Source organism: Protopterus annectens, chromosome 16.part0, assembly GCF_019279795.1.
Source record: "Protopterus annectens isolate FY-2018-M chromosome 16.part0, PAN1.0, whole genome shotgun sequence".
NCBI classification, from domain to species: Eukaryota; Metazoa; Chordata; order Ceratodontiformes; family Protopteridae; genus Protopterus; species Protopterus annectens.
In genome coordinates, this window is record NC_056750.1 from 176,626,430 (window position 1) to 176,641,963 (window position 15,534).

Here is a 15,534-nt window from a genome sequence, read left to right on the forward strand (position 1 = left end):
TTATTTGGACATTTGGTTGGGGTATACTTCTGATTGTTTTTGTTGTTTACAGTTATACTACATTTCTACACCCTGATATGTGCAAGTGTTTTAGAAGCAGACATGATAATTTCTCCAACAGGGAGGTCTTGCAACAACAGAGCAGGAATCTACTTTGATGGATGAGTGACTCAATGGGGAGAACACAGGCTTAGCATGATATTATCAAAATGGTAAATTCTGTGGGTAGTGACAACTGATGACAGGAGGCATGCTGTCACCCTTGCTCTGACATGATCCTCCTTGCAGCCAACAGATCCACCATTAGAGATGGAGATAAATGCCCCTAGTGGATAACTACCTGGAACAACCCTATTCCTGTCCTCTCACCATACCACCTGTGATGACCATTATATTCCTAAGAAGGAATGGAGGATAGTGTCCCACACCACTGTGGAATGTACATTGTTCAAGTATATGACAGTATAGTGCATGTGAGTTACATGGACATGCACTCAAATATGTCCTCCCTAGTCATATGTATTTCACAGCAACAACCCATTGACCAGTATAGCAATACACTTCAGCTAAGGGAAAAAAAACAGTAAAAATGCCTGTATATGTTATCTATTAACCTCTGATCATTGCGAGCAGTCTGTGTACTGATTTTCGGTTCACCTTTACAGGGTCTTCACTTACAAGCGAATGATATTGGCTTTTAGGTATGTGTCTTTATTCTAAAGTAGCACTACCTGTAGTAGTTGATCTGAACCTGAATAATGTCAGTGTACTTCGTACTTACTTGTTTTACATGTTCCACTGTACAGCACAGCTATATCACACTGCCATGAGAGAGTGGCTTCCTCAGATGATGACAGACCTGGTAAGACTGTGTCTATACAACCAAAATCATAAAATTGCAGTAACAGGTGGCAATTAAGGAAACTAGATAGAAAGGAATGTTTACAACAACAGTATTTTTAATGTACTAAAACACAGTTAAGCGCTGTCATCTCAGTATCGAGATTTCATCAGAACTATGGTAAATGAACATAGCACCATATTTAAAAATTTTAGCTCCATCAACATTGGTCAATTCATCCCAAATATCACAAAGTTAATTAATTAATTAAATGTCCTACACCTATTTAAAATAAAACTTTACACCTACCATTTTCATAAAAATGTTATATATTAAAAAAACATAACAACATGTGTTAATGTTAATGTGGTTTTACAACCCATAAATTGTATTATTATAAAACAATGAAAACGTTACTCATTTTATGCATTTCGGGAAGCTGGAAAATCCTGAGGAAACTGAAGTTAGTTATGTAAAAAATTATAAAAGATAAAAAGGTGGAAATTATAGCTTAGTTGATCTTAACTTTAAAACAGGAAACAAGGAAATCATTAAGTCCAGAGGGTGATATTGGCATTCAATCTTACCTGCCATAAACATTCACAGTGATCCAAATATGTTTCCCATTGATCTCCCCTATGACTTTATTCCACTTGTTCAAGCACCAAAAATAAAAATAAAAAAAAAACTACACCCTTTAGATTCCACACAGTGTCTCGCTAAAGCATTAGTGGATACCTGCTTTTTTTATATCATTGTTGTGTTTGTATATCCTCACCCAGAGGATCTTTCAGTTTTCCTTATGTAGTATGAGAAGCAGGTCTTACAACAGACTAAATGAACTACACCTTTAGAAAGAATGTGCTCAAATGTTCCAACTAAGTCCTGGTATTGTTAAGGTTTCCAGGTGTGCAATATATACACACTGCTTGCAAGTACCACATTTGTAGGTTCCTTATAACTTTTTGTTGCTACTAACCACTTTGTTCTCAGTACAGCCCCTCTTCAAAATGTCCTTCACATTAGGTCCTCTTTTGTTTATAAAAGTGGAGAGCTTGGAAAAAAATCCCAAGGGTGTTCAGCATTTTAGAAAAAAATATCCCAACATTTTTTAACTATTGTTTGAATTTGCCTAGGATCTGGATTATAATTTAGAGTAGAGGATCTCCTGTAATTAATTTCATTCAATTCATTCAACTCAGAATTTTTTAAGATAAATCCTGAACTCCAGGAAGGGGCCTGTATTTTCTCTACCACTCATTAATAACCTCAGTAGTTACCCTTCTAATAATGTCAGTGGGGTAGTTCATTTCTATAAAAAAGTCTTCAGTCTTCTTTATTTCAACCGCAAAATCTTTATGATGTGAAGTCATCCGCACTACTCTAACCATTTGTCCTTTGATTATATTATGCTTTAAGTGTGTGTGGAGGGTGCCATAATGCAGGTAGGAATTTGAAAAAGTCTCTTTTCTGTATATACGTGAGGCAAAACTGGAATTCTGTGTATCCTTAATAATAGCTACATTTAAATAATTAATAGTACTGAAACCACAACTATATGTAAACTTTAAAAATGCTGTAGTTCCATTAATGTAAACCAAAAATGTATCCAATTCCTTTGTTGGATCTTCCCACATCAAAAAATATTGTCCAAAAACTTCAGGTAGGAAAATGTACTGTGAGAAATGGGATTTAAGTACATATTGCTTTTTCCAGTAGTATAATACTATATTAACGAACAAAGGGGTGCAGGCAGCCCACATAGCCACCCCATCCAACTGTTAATAAAATTCCCCCTCAAAATAAAAAAAAGTGTTCACAAGTATTATCTCCATGTATTTCACTAGCAGCCTTAATTCAATTGCACTCACAAAGCCACATTCCATCAGAGCACTTTCACACCACTCTATTCCTAATTTGTGGGGAATTACAGAAAACAAATCTGCAATATCAATGGTAACAAAACATATGGTAGCAGAATATAAATCACTCGTAATCTTTGTCAAAAAATCCTAAGAGTCTATCAAGATGTGTTGATGTAATCTGTGAAAAGGTTTTAATTTCCTATCCACATATACTGCAAGTGGATGTGTTTTTGAACCTCTGGCTGCTACATTTGGCCTAAGGGGTGGATCCTCAATATTTCTGTGGAGCTTTGGTATACCAAAAATGGATGGAACGACTAGTTTTGAAACCGTGAAAACATCAAGTAAACTTTTGTCCAACACCCCTTGAAAGAATTGATCTGCCAGAATGAAATCAATGTTCCGGTATGCCACATTGATTTTGTTTCTGGACACCTGGGTGTACCTTTCATTGCTGTTCAATAAGTCCATTCTCTTTCCCCCATACATCCACCTGTCCATAATAATGATCCCCCCTCTTCTTAGGTTTCATAATTCTGATGTTTGGGTTGTTACTTTACTCTCTCACCACTTGTTCCTCTTTACATAAATTGCAAACTCTTATCTTGTTTTGTTGTTTTGTACTGCTGACATACTATTTTAGTTCACTCTCCACTAAGGCATCAAATTATGTAGATTTGGATGCAAAGCCCCCCCTTTCACCATATAGTACCTCTAAATTTAATTTATGAGTAAACAATTTCCAATCAATCACAATTTCAGTGATATCAGAGTTTTTAGTGGGGACAAATGTGAAACCTTTTCTAAAAGCAGAGAAGTGTATAGCTTAATGTCTAATCCATTGTAATTAGAAATGTTAAAATTACCTAAGGAGTGTAGCACTCCAGAATTTTTTCTAATACAAAAGTCCACTTGGTACATCTTGATCTCTCCTTCTTCCAATGTTTGCTCTGCTTCCCCCCTGACATTGGAGCTTGACTGTACCCCTTATTCTTTTGCTGATCCTTTAGTCAATTGGATCTCCTTAGGAGGATCTCTAAAGGATCATTCACATCTAATGCACCCTGTTCAAAATCAGTGTGGTACCTATTACTCACATTAAAAAATTCTCTTTCATCTCGAGAGGTTTCGCACCTACTCCCATCACTCTCTATGAATTCCCTATGCATCTTACTGGGTTCTAACTTTTTTGTCCACCTTGGAAGTGGATATACTTACTTTTCCTTGCATTCCTATCAATCTCTTTCCAGCTACCCTAACTTGTGCTTTTTTATCTTGTTCGTCATGGTAAACACATATTTTAAAACAGTATAATGTTTGTGTTTGTATTCATTATCCATAAACATAAGATTGTTTTATATTAAATTGCTAAACTTTAAAATGTCATTATATTGAGTTTCTTTACTTGCCACCTGTTACTGCATTTCTACGGTTTTAGAGTGTTCTGGTCATGGTAACAGCAGCTCTACCTTTGTTTGGTTAACTGTGTCTATACAGGTTATAGTGAAGTTTACTTAGGTGTTACTGTGAGCAGTCTGTGTACTGATGTTCTAATCACCTTTATAGGGCACTCACGTACCAGCATGCAACATTGGACTTCAGATATAGGTTTGTCTATGCAAATAGTGCTGTCTGTATTAGTTGACCTTAACTTGCATGATATCAGAATACCTCCTGCTGACTTATTGTATATGTATGTGTACTGTACAGTGACATCACTGCTCTCACCATGGGTGGATGGAGCAGGGCATGTCTGGTATGTGTGCATGTATGAGCACTTTTACAATGACAGTATCATGTGCTTTTCTGATGCCTAATATGGATTTTTAACATTCTCTAGTGGCATTACACTAACTGCAGCCACACTGCCCAAGTAAGGTCATGTCGTATCTCCATTCCTGCTGTGTATAGTTACTGATTTTCCCATATCTTCTGCCCCCATCCACCCTTTTAATATGCATCTGCCATGTTTCATGTGTGTGTTTACAGCACATCCATCACCTGCCTCCTCCACAAGCCTGTCCACTAATCATCCCCTATTATATTCTGTAGAACTCCCTGCTTGCTGTAGTGCATTTACTGCAGCTTGCATGTTTATTTAATATATTTTTTGCAGAATAAGCAGGATTGTTGTATAATTTGTCTGAAATTACTTAGAACATATGGCAGAGTGCTTAGCAAAAGTGTTGACATATACCCTGTCAAATGTTACTGCTTTTGAGAACACCCATTGTGTTTTGGAATATGGCATGTATGTGCTGTCCTCAGTCAATCTACACTGAATAAATTATTACTTGTATTTGACATTTTGGCCATCTTGGAATTGCATCTACAGTTAATTCACTGATATCTTGCTTTGGCACACTGCATTGTGTGCAACTTTCTTTTGGAATCGGGCCCAAAAATTGATAAGAATGTTCTATAGAACAAAACAAATTTCTCAAAACTAATGCTAAAGTAACTCTAGCTAACACTCATCTACTGCCATAATTTCTGTATGGAGCACCCATCTTTGCAAACCTTTAAATCTCTCTAAAAAATAAACTTGAGTGATTTTATAGCAAGATTGCTGCAAACAAACTTAATCAAACCCACCACTATACCGCATGAAAATAACTAAACTGGTTACATGTAAAGTCAAAAAGTAGACCTGGGAAGGCGCACAATAAAGCTCGCAGACAGTCCAAATCACTCTGTTAAATATAACAACCAACACGAAACATTAACGTCCTCAATTACATTTTCATTTACATAACTTCATCAGCTGTGGGCTTCAACCTCATGACTGAGTTCTTATACAGGTTCTAGTAAAGTTAAAGCCTATCACAAAGTGTTTTATTACACTTAATTATTACTGAACCTAATAACTTCAATAACTACATAAAATATGCTTTCTGTAATGAAAACATTTTTCCATAGTTCTTCTGTTTAAAAAATCAAATATAGTACATAATGACTTTAAATAACCAACTAAGAAATTGATTAAACTAAAGTATAAAACATATATTATTATAAAATGTTGTGTGCTAATGTAAAAGGAAAAATTTTGCTTTTTTAAAGTGTAATTTTATATCTGACCATGTGATTGTGTTATAAACTAACATATTTTTTTCTTCCTTTTACATTAGAACACAACATTTTTTAAAAATATATGTTTTATACTTTAGTATAATTAATTTCTTTGTTGGTTATTTAAAGTCATTATGTACTGTATTTGTTTTTTTAACAGAAGAACTATGGATAAAGGTTTTCATTACAGAAAGCATATTTTATGTAGTAATTGAAGTTATTAGGTTCAGTAAAATAAAGTGTAATAAAACGCTTTCTGATAGGCTTTAACTTTACTCGAACTTGTATAAGTACTCAGTCATGAGGTTGAAGCCCACATCTGATGAAGTTGTGCAAATGAAAACATAATTGAGGACGTTAATGTTTCGTGTTGGTTGTTATATTAAACGGAGTGATTTGGACTGTCTGCGAGCTTTATTGTGCGCCTTCCCAGGTCTACTTTTTGACTTTACAAGATATTTTGTGGTGACCTAGTGCATCTTTTTTGAATAAACTGGTTACATACACCCAATTAATTACAACATATAAAATAAACAATTCTTCATCCTGCTTATCTCTTAGTACAATTCTCCAAAATTATGCCCCACACTGCCCCTTAAGATCAAATGATAAACATCTCATTATCATACAAAAACCTGATCTGCAGGACAGTGCCTATATTGCAATGCAATAGAAAAACCTGAAACTTGCTGTAACTCACTCCCTATAACAATCAGGTCATCACCAACTTCCACGTGTTCAAAAATTCTTTAAAAATATTCCCAACTAATTCCTGACTCTACTCTTGCTCCAAGCTAGTCCCATCATATAATTCACTTTCTCTTTCCCTCACCTCCCTTTTCTAAGTACAGTTTTCTATCTCACCCCACTTTCTTGCTGTCATCCTCTCCCATCTCTTCCTTCAGCTACAATCATTTTCATTTTTCTGACCTGCTATTCTTCTCTCCTGTCTTACTACCATCTCCTGTTCCACTAGTGAAAATCTTACTTACTATGCTATCAAAATACACATCTTTAAAAATACTCATTTGTAATTCTGTAAAAAATATTTCTATATTAACATTATACAGATAATTACATATTATTTTCTTTATTAATCGATCTTCACTCATTCCCTCTCATCATAGCTCTCAACCGATCAGAGTCAAATCCCAACAGAATCAGGGACAAATCCTCAAATAATCAGAGACAATCAGGGACATTTTTTAAATATTTGTACTATTAATCCGAAACATTTGCAGAATAAGAGAATGTGGATTAATATAGATTTTCTGACGTAAACCATCTATAACTCTGAATTACTATCATTATTCATTAAGGGCAATTCACCATCTTTTCTTCAGCAGTCACCAGTTTTAGGAGGGAATAAGAGGGACAGACCTACAATTGGAGCCTACATCAGGGACGCCCGTGAAGATCAGGGACAGTTGAGAGGTCTGTCTCTCATCTCTGACAATTTCTGTCAGATTATTAATAATTCTTTTCTCATCTAACCACTGTCTCTTTTTATCTCTTGAATTCTTGGTGCAAATTCAATAAAGCTTACATGGTCATGTTTCCATATTCACATCATGGTGCAATGTGAACATGGATGCAGCGTATTTTAGATTCAGTAAAGTCGATGTAGCAATGTGCAATCAATGGAAAGTTTTGTGGGATGCAAATTTCAGCATAAGTAGCTGAATTTTATCCCAATGAAGCAAACCAACATGGTGGTGCGATCCAACAACCCTACGCACAACCATGTAGGCTCCGTGTTGGAAGTGTATGCGAAAACTTTCCATGTACAGCAGCCTGCATGGAAGCAAGGGCATGTAGAAGTCCTGAAATATGGACAAAATGGCCATGGAAAGGTAAAAACATGCATGTAATGGCTGAGGATGTCCAAAAGAATCAGTGATGTGTGTTACATCACTATAAATGTTATAATTTTAATTTTAGCAGAAATTTGTGCAATGCACCGCTACATGCAAAATATCTGAAAATGAATAATAAAAATGCAATTTAAAAGATGGGTATGATGTATTGCTACAACAGGTACAGTAATACCCTGCATTGTGTCTTTAACTTCATTGCTCCAGTGTTGTTGCCCAACTTACATGGATACTATCTATGTAGTTTCCAGGCTGTTAGCATGGCTATTAAGTAAATTATGTATCAAAGCAGTTGATTTGTTGAACCACAAAAAGCAGGGATCATGTAGGGCTATTCACTCTGTGTAAGCTCCTACACAGTGTTCTTGCTTTCCATGGATGTTGATGTCATCAGGGGGTGTGTCAAGTAACTTTGTTCTGATTTTATGGGGACTTTTTCACATGTGTGTGCAGTGCACCACTTCGCATAAACGCTGGAAATGTTAATGGAAGCCCTATTTGTGTGAGCAGACCACCCTTGTACCAGGCATGAGCTAGACATCCAAAAATAGAAACCAGATGCATTCAGTCAATAGTGGTGAGAACTGCTAAGCATTATGCAAACCTGGTAAGCCAGGCTGTGCTCTAGTATTCCCTTCTAGTTAGAGACTTTTGCTTGAATACTTCTATGGTGACAACTGTTAATTAGTTGGACTGGAGTGTAGATAGTCTTGGGTTAAAGTACAAGATATGTCAACTTTTAATCATACTGTGCTGACATTGTAGGTCATAGAAATGAAGTGCTATTATCTGTAATTAGTGTATTCTGTATGTATCATGACAATAGGGATGATATTATAAAATGTTTTACATAAGTTGCTGTCATTATGCATAGCTGCACTCTGCTGTGCGTCAGTGGGCAGCGAGGAATATTGTACACTGTAGTAGGAGTTGTAAATCCTGGTAATTACATCCTAAGCAGGCGAATGTCATTTAAAGTAGCCAATACCAGATGGTGTTCTTAATCAAAACATGTATAAAGTATGCATACAACCTACATTCTGATTTTCTCTTGATACTTCAACAATATTGGAGTAGAAACTTTGAAATTTAACTGACATAATGCTATAGCTATTCTACATCTGTATGTGCTCGAGGCTGAAGTCAATGCTGCTGGTGTTGATGACAATAGGCCTAGGCCAGAAGTAAAAGAGTGTTCAGGCCCAGGGTAACCTACCAGGTGCTACATGAGCTAGTGATTGTAGAGCGCTACAAGGCTGACAGGGGCACATTACAGGAACTCTGTGAGCTCTGCCGGCCTCAACTCAGAGCCAGAGCCAACCAAAGAAAACCCATCCCAGTGGAAACTAAGATATGTGTAGTCCTTAGAATATTAGCTACAGGTACTTTTCAAAGACCAACTGGGGACTTGATGGGGTGGCACAGGCATCAGCAACCAGGATCCTCCACCAGCTTTTGGATGCTATGCTCATACATACCAGTGAGCACATATATTTTCCCCTACTTCTGAGGAGAGCGCCAGCAATATGCAACAGTTTTACCATGTAGCCTACTACCCAAAGTACTGGGTGGCATAGATTGCACTCATGTATGCATCAGGGCACCATCTGGTGAGCAGGGTAGAATCTAGATTAACAGCGTGGGATACCACTTCATCAACTGCCAAGTCTTGTGCAATACCCAGGGGATTATCTTGAATGTGTGTGCTAGCAACCCTGGCAGTTATCATGACTCACACACTTGGTACACATCATGGCTGTAACAGATGTTTGCTAGGGGGGACAGCCCACAGGGCCATTTACTGGGGGAAGCTGGCTATGCCCTGAAACCATGGATGATGGCACCCATCAGAAATGCACACAGATCCATGGAAGAATGCCATAATGAGGCACACACACAAACTAAAAACATCATAGAGCATGTGTTTGGGCTTCAGAAGTCACGGTTTGGGTGCCTAGATATATCCAGTGGAACCTTATAGTATACTCTAAGCACATGTACACATGTATTCACAGTTTGTGCTATGCTGCAAAATATGATCATGTGTAAACAGCTGCGGCAAGATCAGCAAGGGGAATGGACACACTCCCCCACCAATGCCTAGGTCACCACAGCCACAGTCACAGGATGACTTGGAGGAAGAACCTCCAGCTGCTGTCCCTGTAGGTAGACATAGGCATGCTCAGTATGCCCTTGCTTAGGCTAAGAGACAATGCATAGCACATGCACTGACCATCTAGGGTCTAATACCTTCCTCCTACTCACATACATATATTAAAATTGATGCCAGGAAATTTGCACAACCTTTATCTATACATGTATTGGCTGTGTACTACTTGCTTCAGACAGAGTCAGCCCTGAACCAATGTGGTGTCAACTAACGCTTATGTAAGGTAAGGCCTGAACCTAGAGTCTAGTGTTGAACACTATTATGACATATCCTTGTATATGTCTTACCTTGTTACAGTATACAAATATATAGTGGTATATTTGTAGATAACTTAAGTTAACATGTGAGTACACACACTTATATTACTACTATGTTACCATATGTCATTTTTATACATCAGGCATGGCACACTCACACAGTCCAACCACGGCTGAATACTGTTATACCATGCAAGAGAGAAGTTAGGAAGTGACTCTCGTCCATTGCAGTTTCTGACTTCAGGCTAGTTTGTATCCTAACAGTAAATGTGTTTTTCCCCCACACATAAAAATAGGATTGTAAGACAGACAGATATACAATTATAATCAGAATTATGATAAGTGTTCTGTCTACTAACTGCTCTGTGTCCAAATATAAGTTATAGGAGTACTTGCACAATATACAGTGCATAGTTTGATATCAGTGTACATCTTTATGAAGGTGGTTGTATAAGGAATGACTCCAGTTTTGGAAAACAGCTTCTGTGGTCAAAAGGACTAAAGCAGCTATTCTGCTTGATGAAGTTTTACTGGTATTTGGAGTTCAAATCCTGATGTAAGTTGAAGTTTTGGAGGTGCTTTTGCAAAAGTTAGTGTTTTTATAGACTGTGACTTTGTGTCCCATAATGTTTTAATCTTCATATTTTTAGTAGAAATTTGCACAATGCATCATGTGCTGAAAACAGTTCTAATAGTGCCTAAATGTTTTATGCAAAGCTCAAAACTGCAGAAAAAGGAAATAAGCAGATAAGAGTTATGTCAGACTGGCAATAGCAGACACTGGATACATTCAATTATTGCCCGCAGCAATTGTGAAACCATGGCCTGGAGTAGTGATACGAGTGGGCTGCAGTAGGACGTATACATTACATAATGGGAAGGCTGGATGTTAGCAATGTGCCTCGCATTTGCACACTGCTTACCTATGCACAAACAGATAAAAGATGGAAATGCGCATGTGTGTACACTTAGCACAATAATCATTGCATTTTCACTGTCAGACTATCATAGTTCTCAATTGTCCAGATTTATGAAGAATGTTCATATTTTTACAGCATATTTGTAGCCTGTTCCCCATAAAATGCTGGTTTCTACAAAATTATTGTTAAATCACTGAGAATGAAGTCAGAAAATAATGACATACATTTCATTTGTGGATGTCATACCCTTCAGAAAGTTCATGCTAATGGAAAACCTGTTATTCCATCAACATTCTAGGTTTGTAAGGGCAATATTTAAATATTGACTTTATTTTTTCCACTTTAAATGTACATTAATGATGGCTTTGTGCAGATTCCTTGCTCTAAGAGGTTGAGAGGTATGCTATTACATCACATATATATATAGATCTGTGTTCCAACTGTTCTATATTTCCCAGATGCTTTGTGTGACCTAAGACTACATGTGGGAGTATTGCAAACTGAGGGCACAGTATAATTATCTGTACAGAAACTTAATAACTATCCATGTGTTTCCTCACTACCAACTTCAACAACAATCAGTACAACCATGGGATCTCCTTAATTTTACAACACATACATCTAACATAAGACAAAGGTGTAATATATAATGTTGTCTACTCTGTCATGGACACAGCTATATAGTTGTGTGCACAGGCTTGCACTGCCAAAGTCAAACATCCAAATATGCTCAATAAGGTGCTTGTGTTGTTACACAGTTATGACTTCTAAACAGTATACTGTGGTTAGTGTACTAGCCTCAGATGACACTAAGGAGCAATGTGCATACTCCCAAGCTGGTGTTCTCTACATCCCTTGATAATGTCATCTACTATAAATTCACATGCAGTCTTGTTTAAATTAGACTTGTGTAGTGGTGCTTACATTAAAAAGTGTGTTCTGTAGTCTGTACCCTTAGATAGGTAGGGGTCCGGTTTTCACTGGAGTAGTGTGTGTGTGTGTGTGTGTGTGTGTGTGTGTGTGTGTGTGTGTGTTCTGTGTGTAAGTGAGCTCATGTGTCTCTATAAAGAAGAGTGGGAGCATGTATCCAACACTGCTTTGCCAAATGGCATGGTTTTTGCATTGTTTTTGTACTTGCAAAATCACCCATATCTAGCAGTCCTACAACCTCTTGCCTTCCACAGGGCCTGCTGATGTCATCTACTATAAGATCACTTGCAGTCCTGTTAAACTCAGGTTTGTGCCGTGGTGCATGTGTTAAGTACTGTGTTTTCTAGTCTGTAAACTTAGATACATAGGGATTCTAATCTCACTGCAGTCAACCTTGTGTGTGTGTCTCCTTGAAGAAGAATGGGTGTGTATCCAAAACTTGCTTGGAAAATGGTATGGTTTTGCTTTGTTTTTGTCCTTGCAAAACATCCATTTGTAGCAGCCCTTCAACCTCTTGTCCTCCACAGGGCCTGCTGATGTCACTTACTATAAGATCACCTACAATTCTGATAATGTCATACTTGTGCCATGGTGTGTGCATTAAGTACAGTGCTCTGTAGTTTATAAACTTAGATAAGTAGGGGTTCTACTCTCACTGCAGCCAACTTAGTGTGTGTGTGTGTGTGTGTGTGTGTGTGTGTGCGTGTGTGTGCGTGTGTGTGTGTGTGTGTGTGTGTGTGTGTGTGTGTGTGTGTGTGTGTGCTGTTGGTGGACATTATACAGAGCATTTTACAGCAGCCTATGGGTTACTGTCCTCGTGTCTTCAACAGACACTGCTGATGGCATCAGCTATATCAGATAATTGGATATGTATTCCTCACAACAGGCCATGGGCACACACTGGCCTGGCAAACAGGTAGATGTCACCTCATGCAATATAAGACAGACAACAGTGACATTACTTTTATTGCCTGCACAAACATCATGACATCTCTTTGTAATGGTGATGGACAGATTGACACAGGAGCTCATACAGGAGTCGCCATGCACTATGATTTTTGCGGATGATATTGTGATCTGTATTGACAGTATGAACATGTTTAGAAGACACTGGAGGGATGGAGTCATGCTACACAGAGAAGAGTAATGAATGGCATAAGCACTATGACAGAATATATGTGTGTGAATGAGAGGGAGGATAGAGGAATGATGAGACTGCAGGAAGTAGAGTTGGCAAAGGTGTATAATGTTAAATACTTGGGAGCAAAAGTTCAAAGTAATGGTGAGTGTGGAAGGGGGGTGAAAAAGACAGTGCATGCATTGTGGAGTGGGTGTAGAAGAGTTCAGGATTTGTGACAGGCAGACACCAATAACACTGAAAGGGAAGGCCTACAAGATTGTAGTGAGAAATGTTATGTTATATGGCATGGAGACAGTGGCACTGACAAAAATACAGGAGTCATAACAGGAGCTAGCAGAGTTCCAGATGATAGGATTTGCATTGGGTGAGCTGAGGATGGACAGGATTAGTAATCAGTATATTGCTGTGTCAGCCTCAGGCTATACAGCTTGGAGACAAGGCCACAGAGGTGAGATTGCATTGCTTTGGACATGTGCTTAAGAGGGATGCTGGGTATATTTGGAGATGGATACTAAGGATGGAGCTGGCAGGTAAGAGGAAAAAAGGAAGGTCTAAGATAAGTTTCATGGATGTGGTGACCCAAAGACATGCAGGTCATTGGTGTGACAGAACAAGATGCAGAGGAAAGGAGGAGATGGAAGCAGATGATGTGCTGTGGCGACACATGATGGTAGTAGCCAAAAGAATAAGAAGATTAGGATGACTTCTGTTTTTGGAGAAATCCCACCTGTACACTTGTAGTAGGAGTATACAGTAGAATTATTTATTTTGAGGTTAGTGTTTCTGAACTCAGTGTAAGCTTTAACAGTGTTTCCTTGTATTAGATGCTCTGTTCTGGTTTATGTGCAGAGGGCTTGACACTTTCTCTCATACATACATACATATAGAAATGCCAATAAACTTATTTCCCAATACAATTGGCTTCTGCTATGTAGCACAGCAGATCCTTGACAGCTCTAACTAGCTGTCATACCTTCTGTTTCATAACAAACAGCAATTAAACCATTTACCGATCAATTACAGAACTATAGATCCACCTTATGAAGGCCCTCCTAATAGAAACCTCATAGATGACTCTCCTGAAAATAACACTCAGATCACATATACCCCTCCTTTTAGCATTCTCTGTGCAGATATCAGGTTCAAACCTCCCTTCCTCACCTATCAGTTTCCCTCTGTTTCCCCTGCAAGCCTACCTGTCATGATTTTTATACTCCTGGGGACACCTGGATAATTATAGGAGGACAAATTCACTTACACAAGCAAAACTAGATTTGCAAACTGAAATGCCATGGAAGAAATAGTACAGCACCCCACATATCTCTGTAATATGTCAGACCTGTTCCTCCACAATATGAGTGAACAATGTAATGGCACATGTGTAGTGCCTGCACTGTTAATCTAACCATTAAACAGTATGTGTAGAATCTGGAATACCTAATGAACTCCCTAAAGGAGGACTCAGGTTCAAAAACATCATCCAAGGTGATTACACCTCCTAATGGATGGTATAACCAACTTCCAAGCTCAGGTTTCCACAAAGGACATTGATAGCTCTAATTACACCCTAATGCCCTGTCTACATATCAACACATATGTATACACACAGCTGTGCCTAATATGCTCAAAGACAGATCCACCAGGAAATACAATCCATACTGGTGGATATCTGTCATTACTAAATTTTAGAGTAAGTGAAAGAAGCTGCTGTTTCCAAATACAACATGTACAAAACAGTCCTGGAATGCCACTCACCTCAGTGCACCCAAAGAAATGAGACACCTTGAAAAAGCCTCATATATTAACTATGCTGATAATTTATGACAAATATCCAGGGATAACCATAAGGCTGTCTTCATTTACATCTGCAAACTGATATATATCACTCAGATGTATTTTGAACTAATTCTGGATTGTATTGCACACACTGCTCCACTATAAACTCCAAACCTGCTAGCAGACATAGGTGTCTGTAAAGTGCCCCCCCCCCCACAACACCAAGCTTACTACATGTTTGCATCATCACCTTCAAACTGTGGTATCTGCAAAGAAAAAGTTATCACTGCTCTCCTAAGACTAGGAGCAAAGTCTCCATGGGACCAGATGACATTCCGAGCTGTGTTCTTCATGTGCTGCAACAGTGAGCCACACCACTAGACACCATATCCAGCCATAGTCTGAGTAATGCTGTTGTCCACACTGAGTGGAATACAGTGACCATTTCCCACCCACACAATGGAGGATAGGCAACATGCAACTGGAATTATAGTCCCATAACTGTATTCAACCTTCATTGTAAGGCAATGGAAACAATCTGCATGCATCTTAGACAAAAGGACATAGGTTACCTACAAACAATAGATCTGTTCCAGTTAGGTGTTCTCAGGGTAGCTTGTACCTGTATAACCTGTGGGAAATCAAGACTGTGAGCAGAGACATAGACAAAGCTGTGCACTCATCCTATCTT